The sequence below is a fragment of the Amphibalanus amphitrite genome, unplaced genomic scaffold, assembly GCF_019059575.1.
Source record: "Amphibalanus amphitrite isolate SeventyFive unplaced genomic scaffold, NRLGWU_Aamphi_draft 000280F_arrow, whole genome shotgun sequence".
Taxonomy (NCBI): domain Eukaryota; kingdom Metazoa; phylum Arthropoda; class Thecostraca; order Balanomorpha; family Balanidae; genus Amphibalanus; species Amphibalanus amphitrite.
In genome coordinates this window covers 609,179-633,892 of record NW_024881775.1, presented here as the reverse complement: position 1 = coordinate 633,892, position 24,714 = coordinate 609,179, and the positions used below count along the sequence as shown (strand labels likewise).

Genomic DNA, 24,714 nt, shown 5'->3' with positions numbered 1-24,714 from the left:
TGGATTAGTTTTAATGAAAATCTAAGGGGGTCCCCCTTCGCCCAAAAAAAACTTTGAATGCCTCTAGGGGCCAAAGTATAATATAAGGCGAAAAACAGACTTCACCATTGGAATCAGCGTCCAAAACTACCCATGGACCAGTTTTTATGAAAATCTAAGGGGTCCGAATGTGATTCTGAAAGTGAATCTGAATGCCTCTAGGGGCAAAGTATAATATGTGGCGAAAAACAGACTTCACCATTGGAATCAGCGTCCAAAACTGTACCCATGGACCAGTTTTTATGAAAATCTAAGGGGGTCCCCCTTCGCCCAAAAAAAACTTTGAATGCCTCTAGGGGCCAAAGTATAATATGTGGCGAAAAACAGACTTTACCATTGGAATCAGCGTCCAAAACTGTACCCATGGACCAGTTTTTATGAAAATCTAAGGGGGTCCCCCTTCGCCCCAAAAAAACTTTGAATGCCTCTAGGGGCCAAAGTATAATATGTGGCGAAAAACAGACTTCACCATTGGAATCAGCGTCCAAAACTGTAGGGGAAGTTGGGGCAATGCCGGAGTTGGGGCAAAGCCGAAATTCGAGATATTTCTAAAACCGTACGACATGGATGCCACGTCTCAGTGATGCTCTGAAGCTTAAGTGACTACAATTATCGCATGTTTGTTACGAGTCGTCATTTGGAATATTTCGGCTGTGAGGGCGCCAAAAGCGTTTTCAAGGTACTTTTCCCTTGTACTACATGCGCCTTTGAAGCTGCATTTCTTACTCATTATGCTACCGTTTGTCTGGCCAATTCGGTCAAGTAATCTTCAGCATGTCTTTGCATAAGTGTGCTGCCTATTTGAAATTTATACAGCACGTTTAAAAGTTATGGGCCTGCAAATGAAAGTATGGCTGGCTGGGGTAATGCCGAAAACGTGCAATTACGCACGTTAAAGCACGCTACGTGGACTTTACTGTTGTAGAATAGCAACGCGTATTTTTAGTCAAACAAATTACACTTTCAGCCGGCACAACGGCCTGTTACCTATAAGGAATGATTTACCTGGCATTTTCTTATTATATCACACAATTATAACTTCCAGTGTCCACCAAGCGTCCTCAAGCTCTTAAAACGCGTGTCAGCTTTGATGAATTTTGGATAAAGTTTGAGATAAATTGGCAAAACATCAATGTCGGCATTCCTCGTAGATCATTTATCCCATTTTCGGCTTTCCCCGCAGTCCGGGGCAACGCCGAAAAAGTCAGTTCTTTGATATTTTTAGTTTTTGCGCTTAACGGTATGCGAATTCACCAAATGCGCCTGGTATGTTTGAAAGACAAAAGACTGGCCTCTCGAATGACGCCAACAAGAATAGCTTATGTTGTCTACCTTGCGTGCTACGGGCGTCAGAAAAAAAGTATTCGGCGTTCCCCCAACTTCCCCTACCCATGGACCAGTTTTTATGAAAATCTAAGGGGGTCCCCCTTCGCCCAAAAAAAACTTTGAATGCCTCTAGGGGCCAAAGTATAATATGTGGCGAAAAACAGACTTCACCATTGGAATCAGCGTCCAAAACTGTACCCATGGACCAGTTTTTATGAAAATCTAAGGGGGGTCCCCCTTCCCCAAAAAACTTTGAATGCCTCTAGGGGCCAAAGTATGATATGTGGCGAAAAACAGACTTCACCGTTGGAATCAGCGTCCAAAACTGTACCCATGGACCAGTTTTAATGAAAATCTAAGGGGGTCCCCCTTCGCCCAAAAAAAAACTTTGAATGCCTCTAGGGGTCAAAGTATAATATGTGGCGAAAAACAGACTTCACCGTTGGAATCAGCGTCCAAAACTGTACCCATGGACCAGTTTTAATGAAAATCTAAGGGGGTCCCCCTTCGCCCCAAAAAAAAACTTTGAATGCCTCTAGGGGCCAAAGTATAATATGTGGCGAAAAACAGACTTCTTCATTGGAATCAGCGTCCAAAACTGTACCCATGGACCAGTTTTTATGAAAATCTAAGGGGGTCCGAATGTGATTCTGAAAGTGAATCTGAATGCCTCTAGGGGCAAAGTATAATATGTGGCGAAAAACAGACTTCACCATGGGAATCAGCGTCCAAAACTGTACACATGGACAAGTTTTTATGAAAATCTAAGGGGGTCCCCTTTCCCCAAAAAATTTTGAATGCCTCTAGGGGCCAAAGTATAATATGTGGCGAAAAACAGACTTTACCATTGGAATCAGCGTCCAAAACTGTACCCATGGACCAGTTTTTATGAAAATCTAAGGGGGTCCCCCTTCGCCAAAAAAAAACTTTGAATGCCTCTAGGGGCCAAAGTATAATATGTGGCGAAAAACAGACTTCACCATTGGAATCAGCGTCCAAAACTGTACCCATGGACCAGTTTTTATGAAAATCTAAGGGGGTCCCCCTTCCCCCAAAAAACTTTGAATGCCTCTAGGGGCCAAAGTATAATATGTGGCGAAAAACAGACTTCACCGTTGGAATCAGCGTCCAAAACTGTACCCATGGACCAGTTTTTATGAAAATCTAAGGGGGTCCCCCTTCCCCAAAAAAACTTTGAATGCCTCTAGGGGCCAAAGTATAATATGTGGCGAAAAACAGACTTCACCGTTGGAATCAGCGTCCAAAACTGTACACATGGACCAGTTTTTATGAAAATCTAAGGGGGTCACCCTTCGCCCAAAAAAAAACTTTGAATGCCTCTAGGGGCCAAAGTATAATATGTGGCGAAAAACAGACTTCACCATTGGAATCAGCGTCCAAAACTGTACCCATGGACCAGTTTTTATGAAAATCTAAGGGGTCCCCCTTCGCCCAAAAAAAACTTTGAATGCCTCTAGGGGCCAAAGTATAATATGTGGCGAAAAACAGACTTCACCATTGGAATCAGCGTCCAAAACTGTACCCATGGACCAGTTTTTATGAAAATCTAAGGGGGTCCCCCTTCCCCAAAAAACTTTGAATGCCTCTAGGGGCCAAAGTATAATATGTGGCGAAAAACAGACTTCACCGTTGGAATCAGCGTCCAAAATTGTACCCATGGACCAGTTTTAATGAAAATCTAAGGGGGTCCCCCTTCGCCCCAAAAAAACTTTGAATGCCTCTAGGGGCCAAAGTATAATATGTGGCGAAAAACAGACTTCACCATTGGAATCAGCGTCCAAAACTGTACCCATTGACCAGTTTTTATGAAAATCTAAGGGGTCCCCCTTCCCCAAAAAACTTTGAATGCCTCTAGGGGCCAAAGTATAATATGTGGCGAAAAACAGACTTCACCGTTGGAATCAGCGTCCAAAACTGTACACATGGACCAGTTTTTATGAAAATCTAAGGGGGTCCCCCTTCGCCCAAAAAAAACTTTGAATGCCTCTAGGGGCCAAAGTATAATATGTGGCGAAAAACAGACTTAACCATTGGAATCAGCGTCCAAAACTGTACCCATGGACCAGTTTTTATGAAAATCTAAGGGGGTCCCCCTTCGCCCAAAAAAACTTTGAATGCCTCTAGGGGCCAAAGTATAATATGTGGCGAAAAAACAGACTTCACCATTGGAATCAGCGTCCAAAACTGTACCCATGGACTAGTTTTTATGAAAATCTAAGGGGGTCCCCCTTCCCCCAAAAAACTTTGAATGCCTCTAGGGGCCAAAGTATAATATGTGGCGAAAAACAGACTTCACCGTTGGAATCAGCGTCCAAAACTGTACCCATGGACCAGTTTTAATGAAAATCTAAGGGGGTCCGAATGTGATTCTGAAAGTGAATCTGAATGCCTCTAGGGGCAAAGTATAATATGTGGCGAAAAACAGACTTCACCATGGGAATCAGCGTCCAAAACTGTACACATGGACAAGTTTTTATGAAAATCTAAGGGGGTCCCCCTTCCCCAAAAACTTTGAATGCCTCTAGGGGCCAAAGTATAATATGTGGCGAAAAACAGACTTCACCATTGGAATCAGCGTCCAAAACTGTACCCATGGACCAGTTTTTATGAAAATCTAAGGGGGTCCGAATGTGATTCTGAAAGTGAATCTGAATGCCTCTAGGGGCAAAGTATAATATGTGGCGAAAAACAGACTTCACCATGGGAATCAGCGTCCAAAACTGTACACATGGACAAGTTTTTATGAAAATCTAAGGGGGTCCCCCTTCCCCCAAAAAAACTTTGAATGCCTCTAGGGGCCAAAGTATAATATGTGGCGAAAAACAGACTTTACCATTGGAATCAGCGTCCAAAACTGTACCCATGGACCAGTTTTTATGAAAATCTAAGGGGGTCCCCCTTCGCCAAAAAAAAAAAACTTTGAATGCCTCTAGGGGCCAAAGTATAATATGTGGCGAAAAACAGACTTCACCATTGGAATCAGCGTCCAAAACTGTACCCATAGACCAGTTTTTATGAAAATCTAAGGGGGTCCCCCTTCCCCCAAAAAACTTTGAATGCCTCTAGGGGCCAAAGTATAATATGTGGCGAAAAACAGACTTCACCGTTGGAATCAGCGTCCAAAACTGTACCCATGGACCAGTTTTTATGAAAATCTAAGGGGTCCCCCTTCGCCCAAAAAAACTTTGAATGCCTCTAGGGGCCAAAGTATAATATGTGGCGAAAAACAGACTTCACCATTGGAATCAGCGTCCAAAACTGTACCCATGGACCAGTTTTTATGAAAATCTAAGGGGGTCCCCCTTCCCAAAAAAAACTTTGAATGCCTCTAGGGGCCAAAGTATAATATGTGGCGAAAAACAGACTTCACCGTTGGAATCAGCGTCCAAAACTGTACCCATGGACCAGTTTTAATGAAAATCTAAGGGGGTCCCCCTTCGCCCCAAATAAACTTTGAATGCCTCTAGGGGCCAAAGTATAATATGTGGCGAAAAACAGACTTCACCATTGGAATCAGCGTCCAAAACTGTACCCATTGACCAGTTTTTATGAAAATCTAAGGGGGTCCCCCTTCCCCAAAAAAACTTTGAATGCCTCTAGGGGCCAAAGTATAATATGTGGCGAAAAACAGACTTCACCGTTGGAATCAGCGTCCAAAACTGTACACATGGACCAGTTTTTATGAAAATCTAAGGGGGTCACCCTTCGCCCAAAAAAAACTTTGAATGCCTCTAGGGGCCAAAGTATAATATGTGGCGAAAAACAGACTTCACCATTGGAATCAGCGTCCAAAACTGTACCCATGGACCAGTTTTTATGAAAATCTAAGGGGTCCCCCTTCGCCCAAAAAAAAACTTTGAATGCCTCTAGGGGCCAAAGTATAATATGTGGCGAAAAACAGACTTCACCATTGGAATCAGCGTCCAAAACTGTACCCATGGACCAGTTTTTATGAAAATCTAAGGGGGTCCCCCTTCCCCCAAAAAACTTTGAATGCCTCTAGGGGCCAAAGTATAATATGTGGCGAAAAACAGACTTCACCGTTGGAATCAGCGTCCAAAACTGTACCCATGGACCAGTTTTAATGAAAATCTAAGGGGGTCCCCCTTCGCCCCAAAAAAACTTTGAATGCCTCTAGGGGCCAAAGTATAATATGTGGCGAAAAACAGACTTCACCATTGGAATCAGCGTCCAAAACTGTACCCATGGACCAGTTTTTATGAAAATCTAAAAAATCTAAGTGGGTCCCCCTTCGCCCAAAAAAAACTTTGAATGCCTCTAGGGGCCAAAGTATAATATGTGGCGAAAAACAGACTTCACCATTGGAATCAGCGTCCAAAACTGTACCCATGGACCAGTTTTTATGAAAATCTAAGGGGGTCCCCCTTCGCCCAAAAAAACTTTGAATGCCTCTAGGGGCCAAAGTATAATATGTGGCGAAAAACAGACTTCACCATTGGAATCAGCGTCCAAAACTGTACCCATGGACCAGTTTTTATGAAAATCTAAGGGGGTCCCCCTTCCCCCAAAAAACTTTGAATGCCTCTAGGGGCCAAAGTATAATATGTGGCGAAAAACAGACTTCACCGTTGGAATCAGCGTCCAAAACTGTACCCATGGACCAGTTTTTATGAAAATCTAAGGGGGTCCCCCTTCGCCCCAAAAAAACTTTGAATGCCTCTAGGGGCCAAAGTATAATATGTGGCGAAAAACAGACTTCACCGTTGGAATCAGCGTCCAAAACTGTACCCATGGACCAGTTTTAATGAAAATCTAAGGGGGTCCCCCTTCGCCCCAAAAAAACTTTGAATGCCTCTAGGGGCCAAAGTATAATATGTGGCGAAAAACAGACTTCACCATTGGAATCAGCGTCCAAAGCTGTACCCATGGACCAGTTTTTATGAAAATCTAAGGGGGTCCCCCTTCGCCCAAAAAAAAACTTTGAATGCCTCTAGGGGCCAAAGTATAATATGTGGCGAAAAACAGACTTCACCATTGGAATCAGCGTCCAAAACTGTACCCATAGACCAGTTTTTATGAAAATCTAAGGGGGTCCCCCTTCCCCAAAAAACTTTGAATGCCTCTAGGGGCCAAAGTATAATATGTGGCGAAAAACAGACTTCACCGTTGGAATCAGCGTCCAAAACTGTACCCATGGACCAGTTTTTATGAAAATCTAAGGGGGTCCCCCTTCCCCCAAAAAACTTTGAATGCCTCTAGGGGCCAAAGTATAATATGTGGCGAAAAACAGACTTCATCGTTGGAATCAGCGTCCAAAACTGTACACATGGACCAGTTTTTATGAAAATCTAAGGGGGTCCCCCTTCGCCCAAAAAAAACTTTGAATGCCTCTAGGGGCCAAAGTATAATATGTGGCGAAAAACAGACTTCACCATTGGAATCAGCGTTCAAAACTGTACCCATGGACCAGTTTTTATGAAAATCTAAGGGGTCCCCCTTCGCCCAAAAAAAACTTTGAATGCCTCTAGGGGCCAAAGTATAATATGTGGCGAAAAACAGACTTCACCATTGGAATCAGCGTCCAAAACTGTACCCATGGACCAGTTTTTATGAAAATCTAAGGGGGTCCCCCTTCGCCCAAAAAAACTTTGAATGCCTCTAGGGGCCAAAGTATAATATGTGGCGAAAAACAGACTTCACCATTGGAATCAGCGTCCAAAACTGTACCCATGGACCAGTTTTTATGAAAATCTAAGGGGGTCCCCCTTCCCCCAAAAAACTTTGAATGCCTCTAGGGGCCAAAGTATAATATGTGGCGAAAAACAGACTTCACCGTTGGAATCAGCGTCCAAAACTGTACCCATGGACCAGTTTTAATGAAAATCTAAGGGGGTCCCCCTTCGCCCCAAAAAAACTTTGAATGCCTCTAGGGGCCAAAGTATAATATGTGGCGAAAAACAGACTTCACCATTGGAATCAGCGTCCAAAACTGTACCCATGGACCAGTTTTTATGAAAATCTAAGGGGGTCCGAATGTGATTCTGAAAGTGAATCTGAATCTGAGGCTGTCTTGACAGACGTCATCATGTGTGGTTATTCACCTAAAATTCTGAAACATGGAACACTGTCATACCAGCATTCCATCATGTCAACCAGCATTCCGCAGCATGTTAGCAGAAGCAGCAGCATGTTATAAGTATATGAAAGATCCAAATAGGTTGTAGGTTGGTAGGTATTGGTACTAAGTTTAACTTAATAGGTTAGTAGGCAAGGTTAGGATTAATTTTAGTTGAGCATCAAGATAACCATTACGAACAAGTAACAAAATCTTTACCTACCCTTGAAAGCATTGCTTCAATCACATCATCACGAAGAACCAGACAAAATTTTTGCACATTCTTACACTATTTGACATCCTGAATCCAGATATGATGCTTTCATGTGGCGCAAATACAAGAAAAACGAATAATCAAACCCGTGCGTATTCGTATCAACGGCGCCACAATTGTAGATCAGACCTTTTCTGAACAAATGCCACCACAATTTTAATTGATAAGGGATTAAAATGGCATGAGCATCAACATCTTGATTTTTTCTAAAAGATAGCGATAACTGATAACTAATAACTTACCATTCATTTTGAAATCACGGCGGTAGGTACACCAACACATGGCACTGAAAACAGCAAAAGACGGAATGGCGGAATGTCGTATGGAGCCCTAAAACGCAGCTCGAATTGAGCCCGAAAAGGAAGACGAACTGATGCCGTTTTCGGGGCTAATGTACTTTGAGCCCGAAAAGGGCGCCTAACTGATCCCGATTTTAAAATCATACAGATTTGAGCCCTGTTTTGGCACTCATATGAGCCCTTATTCAAAAATGTTCTCAAAGTGTTTTCTGAGTGTGAGGCCATCGCCCGCGACCGTTTGGCTGGGCTCTGTTTGTCATCTCCCGACAATGGCGTCACAACCGAGAGGCCCAACTCGACGACACTCCATGGCCGCCAGTTGTCACCACAGCCGCACTCACGACGGTATCAGAATTTACGGCACATATATCTGACGGAGGCCTCTCCTATTTGCGATGTTCGGGTGCGCGGCCGTCGAATCTGTGCCCGTTTGGCCTGTAAGGGCCAGACGTCAGCCACTGGACATTGTTTGCTCTTCGGCCGCTCCGGAAATTTCTCCCAAAGGACCGCACTAGAGACAACACACTGCCCCCGCAAAGCCACTGGAGTCAGAACCGGGTAAAAGTTTCCAAGAAGGGACGATGCAATTGACGAAAATTCAAACAATTCTCAAAGAAATACACAGCAAAATTCTAGGAGCACATAGGCCATATAGCAGTCTCTGAAAGCAAACATCCCATTCCAGTTCAATTCACTTTCATCCAATTATGACAAGTTTTTGAAGTTCTAGCTTTGCCCAGTAATAGGAAGATTCCAATAAAGAAAAAAACTGGGCCGGGAATCACTTGGAAAGAAAACGACAACCGAACGCTCCCAATATCCAAAAGAATGAAACCCAATCCAGACCAAGAGCGTCGCAGGCAGAAGAATTGATTATCACGCTCCCGATCGTCGGTGAATTTCCATAGCCGTGCCCAATTTGGCGCAGCAGGCAGGAGCAGTAAAATATCACTTTTCCAGACTATGTAGATCCAGCTGTTTCACAGCCGCCGAGAGCTGAGCCCCCTCTTATACGACAGATCCTTACCCCCTCCCTCCGGGAGCTGAAATCACACCGGCTGCATCTGTCGTCCCGCACTGATTATGCTAATGACGCACATACTTTGTCTGGGCGCCGCTCACGCCGCACGCGCGCCACATTCCGTCTCAGCGGGAGCTGCGCCGCGCTCGCCGCTGATGAAGACGTCAGCGGCGAGCACACTCCAGCGTCTCCGCTCACGAGGCAAAAACGACGCAGAGAGCGCCGGAAACATCACGGCGCAGCCGGCGGCGCCGGGAAATCGTGGTCGCCGCCGCAGCACGGCCGCTGGCTTCAGCGGCGGTGGCATGAATTTTCATCAGCTTTGGTGGTGGGGCAGTGAGTTATGCGTATACCTGAAGTTAGCGCACCACTGCCACACAGACGCGGCCGGTTGGAGAGGACATGACAGGGAGAGAAGCCACGGCTCCAAATCGTGTGTGGGCGACCACAATGCTTCTCGATGAGACTCAGTCGCCACATTGTTAATGAAGGGGAGATCAGGCGGCACTTATCTAAAGCCGCGCCGCCGTCAGCACTATTAATGACCACTATCCTAGGCTGGCACCAGCCGACGAGCGCCGCGGTCTCGCTTATAAATTGATGGCCTCGGCTCGATGCGTGAGAGAGTGCTCAAAGGCTACAGAACGCAACATCACGACAGAATTCGCCCACTAGCGATAATTACAAACACCATTTAGGAAGCCGTAAAGTTAGGATGAGCATCAGACTGAGCTATGATGACCCGGAGGCCGTCGTCGTTAGGGTGATATGGCTCGGCGGCGCGAGGAGGCAGATTGAGATACGTCATCACTCGCCCCGCGAGCAGCGGCAGCCGGCGCCGAGCCGTCAGACTCTGACAGTGCACATATTCGTGTGCCAGCCACACTTCCGCTCCCACGTAAAACGGCCATTGTTGTCCGCGTCTCTCTTGAGAGATTCGCTAAGGAGACACTTAGGCGCCTGAATCTGGTGACGGCGGTTGTCAAAAGACAATGGCGGGGCTCGAGTCACTCCAGGTTGCAAATGAGCTGCTTAACGCTGCCTATGCGGCGCACGATTAGCTTTCCTGTTTTTAACCATAAATTGGTGTCCCATTCATCAGCTAATAGGCATACGTCTTTTGGGAGTCAGCTATTAGGGCATCTCTTTCTTAATATCATGACGCCCAGGCTCATTTGAAGCTGCCCTAGTGGGGTATAACCGTCAACTACACGTATTCATATTTCATTAATACTAATGCCCATCATCAGTGAATTGGAACCAAAAGACGCACGGAATGGCTTCATACTCTTTAAGGCAAAGCAATAACATTACGTCGCAAATAACTATACAGAAATTCATTAATGCTTTCCGTAACCATTGCTGTTTCTAAGCAAGCTCGACATTGTACTGGAAGCAAGATGATTAGATTGGTTATATCATTTAGACTTCATGTGTTCATTGTGGCCAGCCTGTGCTCAGTGATGTGTTAGTGTGCACCTGGTATAACTTCATAAAACTTGCTAACCTGTTGATGATTTTACAGCGCATTTAATTTTCGATGAAAGTTTGATATGCATGTATCCAAAGTTGGTATATTGGTGGCAGCAAAAAACAAAGATTTACTTCATGTAAAATTTGCATGCATGTAAATATTGGCACTTAGCATGCACCGAATAGGTTCGCAACACGCTTATGCTCGTATGCGTGAAGGCATGGCATTTGTTTACGCAGTTCACGCTCATTTTCCAAGAAACTGCAAAGTTCGCATGCATTATATCAAAATCATAAACAAGAGCCAGCTCTACCCAACAAAAGCATGTCAAGAACAACTTCCTACAAGGAAAACACTGACAAAAAAACCGCGGTGGCCGGTATCCATCATGGTACTGTTGGCTGATCGGTCGGATTAGAACGCTCTAAAACCCACGCGTTTCGGCTAGCGCAGTGCCCTGGGCAGCCGAGCAGCGCCTGAGGCAGTGTGCGCCGCTTCGGTCGTCTCGTGAAAGGCGGGTCACAGGCCCTCAGGCGGTTGGCGCGGCTCGAGCGTCCAGGAAGGCTGGCCTCCGCCGCCGCCCGTCAGTCACTCGCGCCCGGCTCTGCCGCGTCTCGCGGAAATGAGAGAGTGTTTGACACCAATAGGTAGGTATTGACCCAACCAGGGCGCGCTGAAGATGAGCGGGAACTATATATGCCAAGTAAACAGGAATTTTGGTTTCGAATCTCGGCGATTTTCTCTGAAGCATTTTATAAGTTATGATCTGTTTCTATCAATAATGCTTCGTCCAGAATATACGTGTTGGCAAAAGGCTGCGTTGCGCCTGTGTCGCTGTCGCTGCGTCTGTGTGTCGGTGCGTCTGTGTGCAGGTGCGTCTGTGTGTCGGTGCGTCTGTGTCATTAAGTGCGTCCGTGTGAGCCCGAGTATCAGTGCGTGTCTGTGTGCGTGTGTCGGTATTTGTGGGCGTGACTGCCGGCGTGTGAGAGCGCTGGCAGGCGTCTGACAGCCGTTTGGACGCGCCGCCTCAGTCAGGCATGAGTGACGGCCGACTCCGACTGAATATTATACCTGGACGCCGCGGCTATATTTAGGTGGCGGCGGTCGGTAGCCGCGGGGCGAGTGGAGCTCAGTTCGACCTCGGCCGGGGCTCAGTCCGAACTCGCGGAGGTGCTGGGTCACTTATATGAGGATACGACCGGACAGCAATTTATCTACAGGAGACATTCAGATAGAGACTGGTCACCTAAAGGCAGACTGCAGAGGCGACCCATCTACAGTCAGGGACAACCACCCATTGCACTCTAGCAGCTCCCCTCCTTTCCCGAGATGACGACACACTGACACAACTGGAGGCCGCGCAAGAAAACATATACATTAGTGTGGGAGAGCTAGCTAACCCAGGAGAGGGCGACACCGTGGGACAACACGCCGGGCTAACAACTATCCCTGAGGCTCGCAGTCACCACTGTACCACGCTTTTCCCAGGGATGTTCATCAGGTCCCGTCTTTTCTTCGCCCTCGGCTCTCTCCTCCAGGCTCTCGCCTCCCTCCGTCTTTCTTTCATCTCCCCCTCTTTCTCCCTCTCTTCTCTCTCTCTCTCTCTCTCTCTCTCTCTCTCTCTCTCCCTCTCTCTCTCTCTTTCCCTCTCTCTTCCTACTCTCTCACTCCGTCTGTCTCTGTCCGTCTTTTGGTCTATTTCAGGATAAAACATAGAGCAGATGAAAACAATGGTATGTAACATGCAAAAAGTGGTTCGTTTCCTGCGCTTCTCCATGTCTTTCCATATGGCATCGCTATTCATTCGACATTCCTGCCCTTACTTTGTAACTGTGGGGTATGAAGTCCCCTCCACGAAGTATGGCTCGACAATTGCAATTTAACCATTCATGAATCACGATGTGTCGACGACGTCAGTCGCGTACAAAGCCTCGACTGACATCACCCAGCAGTATAGACTGCTGCCCCGCTGTGTGGCAGCGCGCTGCAGCTTGCAACAAACTCCTTCTTCGAAAACTCGGCAGTCAAATCGCTCCGCCAACAGGTCGTCTCGTCTCGTCTGGTGCGGCTGAAGGCTTGCCGGCCCGGTCCACGCTGAAAGTGACATGTTTATGGTTCGGACCGGGATGACGTCACGGTCGTAAACCAGTGTCGGTGACGTTTCGCCACCGGCCGGCCAGTCCCGGGAATCCGTGAACTTCGTGAGCGGCTGTGGAGGCTGTGGACTCGGCGGCATATTCCGTGGAATACGTGAACTTCTTGAGCGGCTGTGGAGGCTGTGGGTTTGGCCAGGCAGTCCGTGGAATACGTGAACTTCGTGAGCGGCTGTGGAGGCTGTGGACTCGATCGGGCGATCCGTGGAATCCGTGAACTTCGTGGTGAAGTCTGTGGATTCTGTCGCACAGCCCAAAGAGTCGGCTGTTGTAGATTTCTTAGTCAGTTGTCAATCTGTTAGATTCGGCATAATAGGTATCCATACAAGCCATTTATAGCTTAATCGTTGACACAAGACACCATGCAACTATGTGGACTGAAGCCAATCGTGGACAAGGCAGCATAAATTCCGTAATAGTAATTGTACGGTATGCAAAAAGCCAGGTTGACCATATAATCTGTAGCTGGTTATGCGCCATGCCGTTTACGATTTCGGCCAGTGTTTGGTCGGCGTTCACCGGGGGCGTCTTCTCGTGGCGTCAACTTATCTCCCTTTACTGGGCAGGCTCCACAACAGCCACATAAAACACTGATTACACAGGCCACGAGGAGCCGGCCTCCGCCAGAAGACCCCGAGAAGACGGAAGAGGAAAAAATGACGTCATGTTTCTCCCAGATAGGGCACGTCCCGAAAAGAAAACAAACGAACAGCGATGGAAAATGATCGACTATTTTACATTCTAAAGCATTCATTTCTTCGATCTTCATATTTGCCTCCAGAGGATAAGCCTATCATGGTTGCAATGCATCAGTAAATTACCAAGCATATTTGAGCTGAACTAGACAATGCTAAACCACGCTGGTTCATTTGTTTTCCTGAACAACAAAAACAGAGACCGCACTGCTCCATAACCATAAAAGAGACAAACGAGCGCTGGCGGGAGTGGACGTCCCTACGGCCCACTTCCTCAGGCTGCCCCACTGACGAACCCCCTGCCGTCGCTCCTCCCTGTAGAGGAGTCCTATAGAGTAAGCCGGGCCAGTTCGGGATACCAGAGACCCTCTCTCTCTGTCCAGCTCAGCAGAGGTCAGCCGCGAGGTCGGTTCCACGACCTGCTGTATGGTGATGTCAATGAAACGGATCGTCGTCTTATATTGTATCGCTCCAACGAAGAAATTGTAGCGATTATGGTCATCATAGTTATGCGGAATGCTGATAGTGGGCGGGTGATAGGCAAGTGTGCTGATGTTAATGAGCCAGTTGTCTGTAGTGGAGGAGAAGAATCAAGGCCCCAATGTGGCATTCAAGGTCTGGAAGCTGAACTTCAAGTCTCTCCCAAGACACTAGCCGGCCGGTCATGGCTGCGCTAAAATTCGCCAAAAACTTGGGGCCAAAAGAATATAAAATGGCGGCAAATGAGCCAGGTGATTTTGATATCCTGCTCTCTATACACTTAAATTCCAAATAAAACTTCGCAAAACTTCAACTTCGTAAGTGCATGTGACAGCAAATAGCATCGCTATCACCCCAAAACACCCGTTTTCCCGCCCACGATTTGTCACTAGTCGCCGGTGGGCAATGTTCTGTGCTCTGTCGCTCGGGCCGTCACCTCGTCTCGCGGGCGCGGCGCGGCCACGGAACACGTCCCGCTGCCGGCCATCCATCACCGGTCGCGGCCAAACTGTCGGCGCCGCTGTCGCGTCGACTCCGTGTGTCGCACCGGCCGCGCCGCAGGTAGCCGCGCCCTCGAGCGGCGGCCGGCCGGTCCCCGAGCGGCTCCGGGCGCCCCGCGGAGCGCCGGCGGCGGGGGCGCGGGCGCCGCCGGCGGGCGCTCCGGTCAGGCGGCGACACTCATCACTCGAGTGTGCTCTGAGGCGGCGCGGCCGACGGGGGGAGGGGGAGGGGGTGTCAGCTGACGCCCGGAGGGCTGCCAACACACCTCCACGCGAGGTCAGAGTGGCGCCGCCGCCGACACCACCGCCGACGCCCGCGGTTATGTGCGTGTGGAAGTTGGCCGCTGCGCGTGACGACGACGGCGTTATGATCTGTCTGTTTGGATTGCGTGGTTTCGGGCGTTTAGTCGCCGGTGTTTAGGGTGCACTTTAGATGATACGGTGTTGGGGTGCAAAAAGTGACAGTCATGGGCTCACCAACCATAAAACATGACTCAGGTGCACGAACAACGAGTCCGAGGTATGCATTTGATACAGTCGGTAGCGGGGCGAGGACAACTGTTGAGCCCAGCTTTGCGTGATTGAGTGACACCTGTTATTCCAAACCCCTCCTCTCCCATCCCCAGCATAAGAGCATGGCAAACTAAACGGACGCTGTTCGATGTGGGAAGCTAACACTCAGTTTTTTTTTTCGACTGCGCATCCAAACAGATGACAGTCGGGGTGTTTTATATCAACACAGGTGAGTTTATTAGATAAGCGAAATGAAATGTCATCGAGAATAACAAGCAGTGACGACGAAGCGACAAAACCGACGAAATTGAGCATCCAAGAAAAACAGTAAACGATGAGGACATAGTTCTAACCTCTTATAAAGTAGGTGCTTATAATATCTGACGAAGTGACCACATAGAACCTCTGGCGGACTTATCATATGCTCATTGGCTGCGTTGACAGACGACCGTTGGCTGCGTTGACAGGCGGTCATTCGTTGCGTTGACGGACGGTCGTTGGCGGGGCGGTCGGGCGGCCGTGGACACGGACAGGTCAGGAACGGTGTCACAGAATGTTCTCGTCTCCTCTCGCGGCTCGGGGGCGGTGGAATATGTCAGCGACCTGTGACAGACGGCCCACCGCACCGCACCCCGCCCCCGCCGACACCCAGAGTCGTAACACCTCAGCCAATCTCCACCTCAGCCTGCCCGGGAGTCCCTCCCTCCCCATCAACTCGACTGTGGTGCAGTCACCCCAAACTTCGTCCAATGGTCGCATCATGTTGGCAGGACAAATGTAGTGGCCGCTAACAACCGAGTCTCTTGACTGACCGACAACGTGCGACTGAAGACATGTGAATCAGGTCGATTCAGAACGACCCAGCTAACCGACTTAGGTCAAACCACAGCTCTGAGACTCTGTTCATTGTCCGGGGTCGCAAACGGTGCCAGACAATACTCAACTCGCAGACTTCGAGGTGTCGTAAGGTGTCGTTCAAACGGTTTGTGTGCCGCCTTGAACACTGCCCGGTAAAACGCTGACCGGTAATGGAGGTGTAATGGGCGCGCAATACCAGCCTGTCACGCACGCAGGAAGACCGGGGTGTGGGTGGTTCGCCGGTGTATTCCCGACAAGCCCGCCCACTAACTCGCAGAAATAGCCCAGGAAATAGTTCCAAGAGTTACAGACGGTAAGGACAAAGCCTGCAATCACGGGTATTGGACGATGTCACCTTGAAGCTCACAGTCCGGCTGCTCTTTGCCCTAGGCTAGACAAAGTAAATTTCACGAGTGACAATAGCAGAAACATCGAACTATATGATTTTTTTTTTCACCCAGTAGCGTGTGCCTGCAACAAAACCGTTCGTAAATTTGGACAGTATACCTATAGGCCGGCAGTAAATATTGCTTTTAATGAATTGCTATGGATCTCCTTCATCATGCAACATGATGCTTTGATTTTGATTATTTTCTATTATATTTTTTCTAATGATCATCATATGCCGTGGTCGAGCCCGCTCAGCAGCTCCAGCCCCAATGATGGTCAACGGACTTTGACCCGGGCCACCCCGGATGGCCGGCAGACTCTGGGGCACCGGCGCGCCTCCACGGCAGCGGCGGCTGTCAGTGTGACAGGCGGCCATTGTGGCGCTGCTGTGACAGCTGTCACACGGGCCGTCACAGCTGAGGTGACGGGTCAGCACCGTCCGAGCGCCACTCTGCAGCTATGGGTAACACTAACAACCACCCCACAAAGGCGTCACTTCACTGAAATGCTGGAGTCCGAGCCAACAGGAAAATTATTGCAGCCACGTATAGAAGGAATTCCAATCTTCTATGTTTGGGATATTATTGGTGCTTGGAATGGATTTATTATCGTACACCTTGACACCGTTATTTTGTGATAAGCTAATTACAGTGTTAAAAAAGTATATTCACTTCCTTGCTCTGATAGGTGACACCAAGCAGAACAATTGTAGGGATAGACCTATGACCAAGAAGATGGTACCTAGAAATATCCCCTAACTCCTGTTTAATCCAGTTTCATCTATGAAAACTCACTTATCACCGTTTCAGCCAGCGATGCTGAAATTCATCCCGTTAAAGCACTCTGAATATTTCACAAAATTAAATAAGTGAAGAGTGCAGCCAGTCAGCCTCTGACAGAGGGTCGCTGTTTTCCGGAGGAGATAATTAAACTCAAGTGACGGCGATCGATATTGTACGTTGTCACGGACGGGGCAGGTTCGGAGGCTCATTGTCCAGCTCGGTGGAGGGAGGTTCACTAAAAGAGCATGTCACACTGTGGGTAGAGGCACAGTCACGATAAATGCGTCCGTATATCTTTTTTAATAACGGATACCACTATATCATAACAGTGGAGGGCTAAGGAATACGCCCGTTTTTACCGAGCAGTCAACACTCGACACTCGACAGTTTGCTTAAGTGGCTGTTAGCTACACAAACATGTCCACAATGTACTTAAAAGCCGCCACAATATAACTCCCTCATTTAGCTTATTAAAGAGAGCCACGTCACCGGGAATTCATATGTGAAGTTTGTATGAAATCAGTGGAGTTTTCAAACGCAAGCTGTCTCGGGTGGAGTGGTTTGGCAACACGAAGTTTTCAAATCTTGTTCACATGTGCGTTTTACACCTATCAAAATGAGTACAGTAGCGATAATGACATAACAATAATTTTGATAAGGACTGGAGTTGGAGTGGAAACAACTTGTCAAACAGTGGTTTGGTAACACAGCTGTAAGTGTGCAAAAATAAATCGGTCTGTCGATCTGTAAGTCTGTCGAGTCTGTCAGTCAGTTGGTCAGTCTGTCTGTCTGTCGGTTGGCTAGTTGGTCACTAGATCTTTAAGTCTGCAGATCGGTCGGTTGGTGTCGCTCGGTTGGTCGGTTGGTAGGTCAGTCGGTCGGTCTGCCAGTATATCGGTCTGTCGGTCTGTCCGTCGGTCAGTCTCTCTGTCTGTCTGTCTGTCGGTCGGTCGGTCGCCGCCGAACCAACCTCCCATCATAAGCCGGCGCCGGTGTGGGTTTTAATCAGTGGACCGACTCCGGTCAGCTGGTCGTTGAATGGACGTAGAGCTCCGTCAAAAACGGGTCTGGTCGGCGACAGCACGTCAAGCCCCATAGCAGGCTGTTCTATCCTGTATCGGAGCGGGCCAGGCCTGCCGAGGGACTTCCGAATGCCGTTCTATGGGCTGATGCGGGTCAAGAGGCAGCGGACAGACGCGGGAAGATAGCATAGACAGGGAGGTATAAACCCTGGGACAATATTATTTGCAGTATGGATATTAAAAGGACATTGATGGTCGGTCAGTCCCAGTTTATGAGAGCATATCAGAATAAGCAACTCGAGAATCAATTGTTTTCATTTCAAAAGAACGGGCAACGAAATAAACAATGCTGTTGGTGGGCCGGCTGGGTTAGTAACATTTTGTATCACTACATGCAAACATATGGCCGGATTCAACTGAGCGATGGAGAGCCATCAGTCGATCCTGATCTCTGAATGAGCACTGAAACCGCTGATATCGGTTAACAGCAGCAATTTGATATTGCAGCAACCGCCGAATAAGCCTCAACACATGACTGCCTTTTGGACTTAGGAACTGTGAAGCTGATATCAAAGCTCAACATGATTGCTTTTAGATCCTTTATCGATGAATTAAAATTGAATCTCGTAATCGGTCACTCCTTGTTCTTGGAGCATGCTCACAGTACGGGAATGGGCGCTGCAATCGCCCTTTTCCGGCGCTTTGATCAACTGAAACAGGATCGTGATTACATGTCACATCAATGTTTCAATCGGTCGGCGTATATGCTGCTGGCACGTGTCTGCTCGTCCCGCGCTGCAAACCTACATAGCGCAGTAGAATTAATTGCTATTGCGGAGTCTTTTGAAGTCGCGCTGGTCGTGTAAGCGATACAGTTTGGGCGGTGGTCGGTGGGCTTTGTACCGGTGTCGGTGGTGTATCGCACAGCGGCGGGGCCGGGCCGCCGCCGTTCTGGAGTGGTTGGTGGTGGTGGGGGGGGGGGGGGGGCAGTCAATGACCGTTTCCGGCCAGCTCTATCGGCTAGCTGACAGCCTGTGCGTGATTCTGCCAGAGTCGAGAGTTCCCGCGGCAGCAGATGATTGCAGTCGGCGCACGCACACTCGCCACCGTCCCCGCAACAGGCCGGCGAACCAGAGCGCCTGAGGTCAAGGGCCGCCCTCCCCCGTCCGCCCTACCCTGCCCCACCCCGTTCCACCTCCCCGCCGAATACAAATGCTCTAATCGCGAGCGCAGCACATCAGCGCCAATTCAGGAATCACCGGTGCGCGCATAACGGGGCTCATTACGTGAACCTCAGTGTGTGCCCGAGTTTTTCCGTGCAATATCGACTGACTGAGCGTCCCACTTTGCTGCGTCGCCGCTCTGGCGAGAGCTCAACAGGGCTTGAAGCTCGGCCGCCAACTGGAATTGTAAGTAAAAAAAAGTATGCAACAGAATGGGATAATTATGTCGGCAACTCCATACGACATTTAGTTTTTGCCAACTTGTAAATCATGAATGTAAAAGGGCGCTATAATTCTCGAATCACACTTAGTCGTATTTTTATCCATCACGGTTTATGTCCGGCCCACTGGTTATGTCATCGTGCCGTCCTTATGCTCATCACCTTCCACTAATTTTAATCAAAAATCTAATGGCTTACAGGAAACACTTAATGACCGAAGTGTTAGCCAGAAGAGCAAACTGTACCCCGAGAGCACGCTGAAACTTATATAATGCAAACTTGTAACGCTATAAGCAGATGCTACCACATATGAATTTCAAATATCGAACTTGGGCCATGCTTGGGCTAACTTGGTAAATATCATTATCATTCAATGTAACATCTTCCTAAATGCTGTCTTATGTGTATGACAGTGAATAATATTGTTAATTTGTGTGCTTGCTTTTTCTCTTAATATACATTAAGCTTTAAGAATGTAAATGGCCAGCGGATGCGCTGTAAAAAAGGTTTCCCTATGACATCTACGTAGAGTTCTGACGAGTGTAAAATTCCCTGCAGGGGCAGTTTTATTACATAATTTATTTCATGTTCTGCAATCAAACCCTACAGCACCCAGTGATCCCGCACTGTTCGGGTAATGGACTTCACCCATCACCCGGTTGGCCTATCTCAATGAACCCAATTGGAGACACTAATCACGTGGCCAGCAGTGCAGCTGTAATACTGGACATGTGACATCTGCCCTGGTCGGTCTCTGAACACAGTGTTTGGACACGTGACATGGAACCCGGTCTCCTCTAAACTAACACATCGACATGTGACTTCAATCAGCGGTTTGGATCTGAGAATAACGGTTAGACACGTGACTTCGAACGCTGAGTGGTTTTTGAACACCCTCCGCCGCCTGGAGGCACGAGGAGCCCGTCTGGAACCGACACGAAATCAGATGTGCATCATCTGAACCCACCACCGGCAGCAGCTGACTCGGCAGAGCCCTCGCAGCCCACAAATCCATTTCGAAAATCGTGTCAGATCGAATCAGACTGGCGCTATTTCTTTCTTTAGCACACACGCTTTTCCGCTCCACCGGCTGTGGCGCCACGCGGTCAAAAACGCAGCGATTGATGTTCCGATCGGAGCGAGCCACAAAAGTGCGTCCGGAGCGGCTGTTTTCGCCGCGGGTCGTCGGACCGCAGTGTCGGTGGGGAGAGGGATGTGGGGTGTCGGGGGGACACGGCAGGCCGTCGGTCGAAACAGAATGAACCAGAGGTGGCAATTGGCGACGGACAGAGCTAGACAGTGGACAGAGAAGATGTACTGATGGGGACTGGACTGTCATGTCAGCTCAACGACGCGTCAAAGATGAATGGAGGAAGAATTTGACGACGGGTTGCATTTCCCTAATGTCTGCATTCACCTACTGTGGGCCACTGACTCGCCGGTCTAACGACTACTGTCTGATGAGCTTCGGTCACATTGGCACGAGAACCCTGCCCCAGAGCAGCAGACAACACATGTTGAGCGAGCGGCGGCGGCGGCTGCGGCTTCCACAGGCTTTCTGCAGGCTCCCGGCAGATATCCTGCTCTCCGCACAGATCCAGATGGATTTCCTCGCTACGTTGTGAGGATATCGCTTAATCACCTTTGCCTCAATGCAGGGCTTTGTGCTGAATAATTCCGCTGGTCGGGAGCGGCGGGGTGGTACGTGCATTTATAACCACCGGAACCGCGGCGCGGCATGGTGAGGTTCCGCGGACCCGGGGTCCCACGGGCACGTCAGATCCTGAAAATCCCGCGTGGGCAGCACCGGCGCATCTGGATCATTACATCCCGCCGATATTACATGCAAATGTCAACTGAGAACAAAGGGTCGGTTAATGGCATCAGGAATCAGCCATTTGCCTCTGAGGTCTCCACGTTATGCACGTTTGGCCCTTTGATAATTAATGAGGAATGCAAAAGTGAGAGAATAAATTCAGATATAATAACATTAATTAAAGTACTCAGCTTTCCGGAGGTATGATATTTAATTTATATACACTTGCTAAGAACTACAACAAACAATTATAAAAAGACGATTAAAAGATGGCGGATATCTGAAAAGAAATGGTATTTTCTTAATGGAATATTTTTATCTCCATAAAGAAGATTAGTGACTTCTTTTCTTCGAACACATCAAACGAAGCTCCTTTTATCTCCCTGAACAAGCAAAGGCTTCATTAATGGGATTATGGGCGAGTCATTTGAAGAAGCCGTCACAAGCAGACATCGTTGGAGCTGGGAGCACAAAGTCTGCTGGAGCACAAATTCTGTCGTGATTATTCCTCACGGAAAGCCAAAACTTCAGGGCAGGCAGGCGGCGGCCAATGCTGCGAACATGCGAAAACACAAGCTTCACTGAAGCTATCAATCTGAACCTAATTCGGCAATTTGATGCGAAAGTAAATATGACGTTTATCGCTTCAACGTTTATCAGTATAACTGAAAAGAAGCATGCATACTGTATGTCTGTCCTTACCAGCCCTCGGGAGCGCTGGTCATCCAAATGTTCAAATGTCAGCTCATCAGGTCCGGAACCGAGAAATGCGTGCATGCATATGTGATATTTGTATGAGTTAGCACGGAGGTGTTGATTTCATGCGAGCTTTTAACCCTCGTGCACTAAGAATAATGATTGAGATGACACTACAATAATTCACAAACTTGAAAACAATAAGCGACCATAATCTTCGATAGAGTTTGAACGATGACTTGTAGCATGTCAAGCCGTATCACGGTAATTCCATTTATCACGGATCTGTCCAGCCATCAGTAAAAATCTTAGACTGCAGGGGTGTTTCTCAATTTTACAAATACCGCTAAATAGAAATAATTCCGAATTTCAACTCCTCCCTGTCATTGCCAAAGTCATCGCAACCCGAGTCATTCCGTGTCCGCCACCCACCCTGCCCTGCAGTCCCGGCACTCTAGCACACCGCACGTGGCCACCTCGACCCCAGCCGGTCACCCGCCGGCTGACAACGTCGTACCGGCGGCACGGGGACCGACGCGCATGCTAATGGCGACAGGCCACAGCCCGGAGAAGTTCCGGCACAGGCCGCAGCGCTGAGACGCTCGGAACGGCTGGGTTTGGCTGGCCTGAGAGCTGGGTCTGGCAGGACGAGAGGATGACGTGTTTGGTTCGGACCTAGTCGCATCGAGTGATGGACCTGGCCGGACCAAAGACTTAGACGGGTTGGGGGCGGGATCTAATCGGACCTACGAGTTACGACCATGATCATAGACTGGCCTGGCTAAAATTTTGGCCTAGCTGTGCAGAGTGGGATGTTTTGAATTTAGATCTAACCAGAGCTGGACTTTACCTCGTCGAGGGATGGACCTTGCCGGACCAAAGGATGGGCTTTGGCGAGCTGAGAGCTTGATCTGGCTGGGCTGATAGCTTGTCTAGCCGGACCATGGACCCAGCCGATACATGGGCTGCGGGGTGGCCGAGAAACAGTCTGTGCATTGTCTCCATTGTCAGTCGCCGGCACGCGAGGGCTCCGAGCGGAAGGAAAGAGTACGGCCGGAGCGCACGAGCGGGCCGATCCGGAAAGGAGCCGCCCGCTCAGTGGGAGGGAGGCTAGCGCGCGTCTGGGCTGGCGCCGGGCGCACTCAACCACCTGGGGTACCTAACGAGCCGTGAGTGCTGCTGAAGAGATACACGGGGCCCTGTTGGGTGCGCGACAAACCATCGCAGAACATCCTATCCGCCACTGATCACACTTTAAAGAAAAAGCACTCTAGTCTGAGTGAGCTGACGTTTTCCGAATTCGGTCGGCGCGACGCAGGGAGCTTATAAAGCTTATTGAGTTAGTTCGAAGCAAAAGGTCGCTGTCCGACAGGGTGTTGGACCACGTTGGAGAGCCTACAAAACGCCAGCGGCAATGTCGGCGGTCACAGAGGACATCACGGGGCTATCTGGGCCTGGATAGCCGGCCCGGCCAGGGCCCGGCAACAACGCCACTCCAGAGTGCCGCCGCATCACATTTCCGAATATTGCCGCGATGTAATACCCGAGCCAATATCTAAACGTCGGCAGCCGCATAGAGGGCACGGGGTCCTTCAGCTACCAAATATACCACAACAATATTTTCGGTGTCTGCTTGGGAAAAGAAATTGAATAGAGCTGGCCTCTGCAATTAATGATTGCTAGTTCGAGGAAAAAATCGAGAATGGGCAGAAAAGAAATCGTCATTTCACGGTAAAAATGATTTACCATAGTAATTTTATAGTTATAACAGGATCAGTACGTTACATAAGCATAAGCAAGCGTTTGTGTCTTAATCATCTGAAGCTGATCTGACAACAGATACCGCATAATTGTAGGCGTGGCTAAAACATTGCACCATTCAAGAAATTGGCCTCCAAGTGAACGACTATCAAAAGTAGAAAGCCCGATCCATATTCATACATATTGTGCAACATTTCTTTGAGGAGCCCTAAAACGAAACCAATTAGGTGCTATCGCAAACCGCGATGTCCGTGGGTTTCGATTGTCTAAACTAAAAACGAAGCCGGCGGAGACGGGATAAAATATCCGTCCGAGCCGGGTGGATACTTTTACTCACACCCAAGTTTAGGTCACCGCTTGTCAATTAAAGCGAACGTGCAGACACTAACGAATGTCGTAGAGTATTGGATTACAGTACAAAGAGCACCCTCATCGCTCAGACTTCCCAAGAATACATGCCAAAAAGAGATAAGTGAAACAAACTACCAAAAGTATTTGGGAATATTTTCAACGCACCTTTACCACTGTCTAGTGTCCAGGTTCTAAGAAGAGGATGTGCATGTGACCGTCCTTCACTGTTAAATTCGCCCCCATCTCTGTCACGACGTTTTACGGAGCGGGAAAGCCGCGACAGCCGCCCAGTGTGTCAGTTGAGGCGTCGGTGAGAACAAAAAACGACGCGCCGGCCGAGCGCCGCTGTAAATATCGAAACTCTCGCTCCTGGCTCGTCTCAAGCTGAGCGCCGACAAATCGCCCCAGGCGCCGGCGCGGCACCCTCAAACGGGCGCGCAAAAAGAAATGACACTATTACGGGCCAAAAAGGTGTGTTTTTAGCGGCATGTAATCGGCCAAAAACGAGGAGAAAAACACTGCGGCGTGATAACAGGGCACCGGAGCCGACAGCTCCGGCCGCCGGAGCCACCGTCCGAGGATGCGGCGCTTTTTCGGCCACGTGCCCGAGGGCAGGTGCCCGGTAATCTTTGGTAAACAAGGCGCTGTGGCCGGCGTGCCGCGTGAGCTCCGGAATGCGTGCGTGAGACGAGATGAGTCGACGGTCACGGGAGCGAAGGGTTT

General features: G+C 48.7%; 1 protein-coding gene across 2 annotated transcripts in view; it reads right to left on the bottom strand.

Annotated features, from left to right (window-relative positions):
- The window catches only part of LOC122387293 (cardioacceleratory peptide receptor-like), a 125,692-nt gene that overhangs the window by 84,531 nt on the left and 16,447 nt on the right, over positions 1–24,714 (bottom strand). The gene's annotated exons all lie outside the window — the stretch shown is intronic.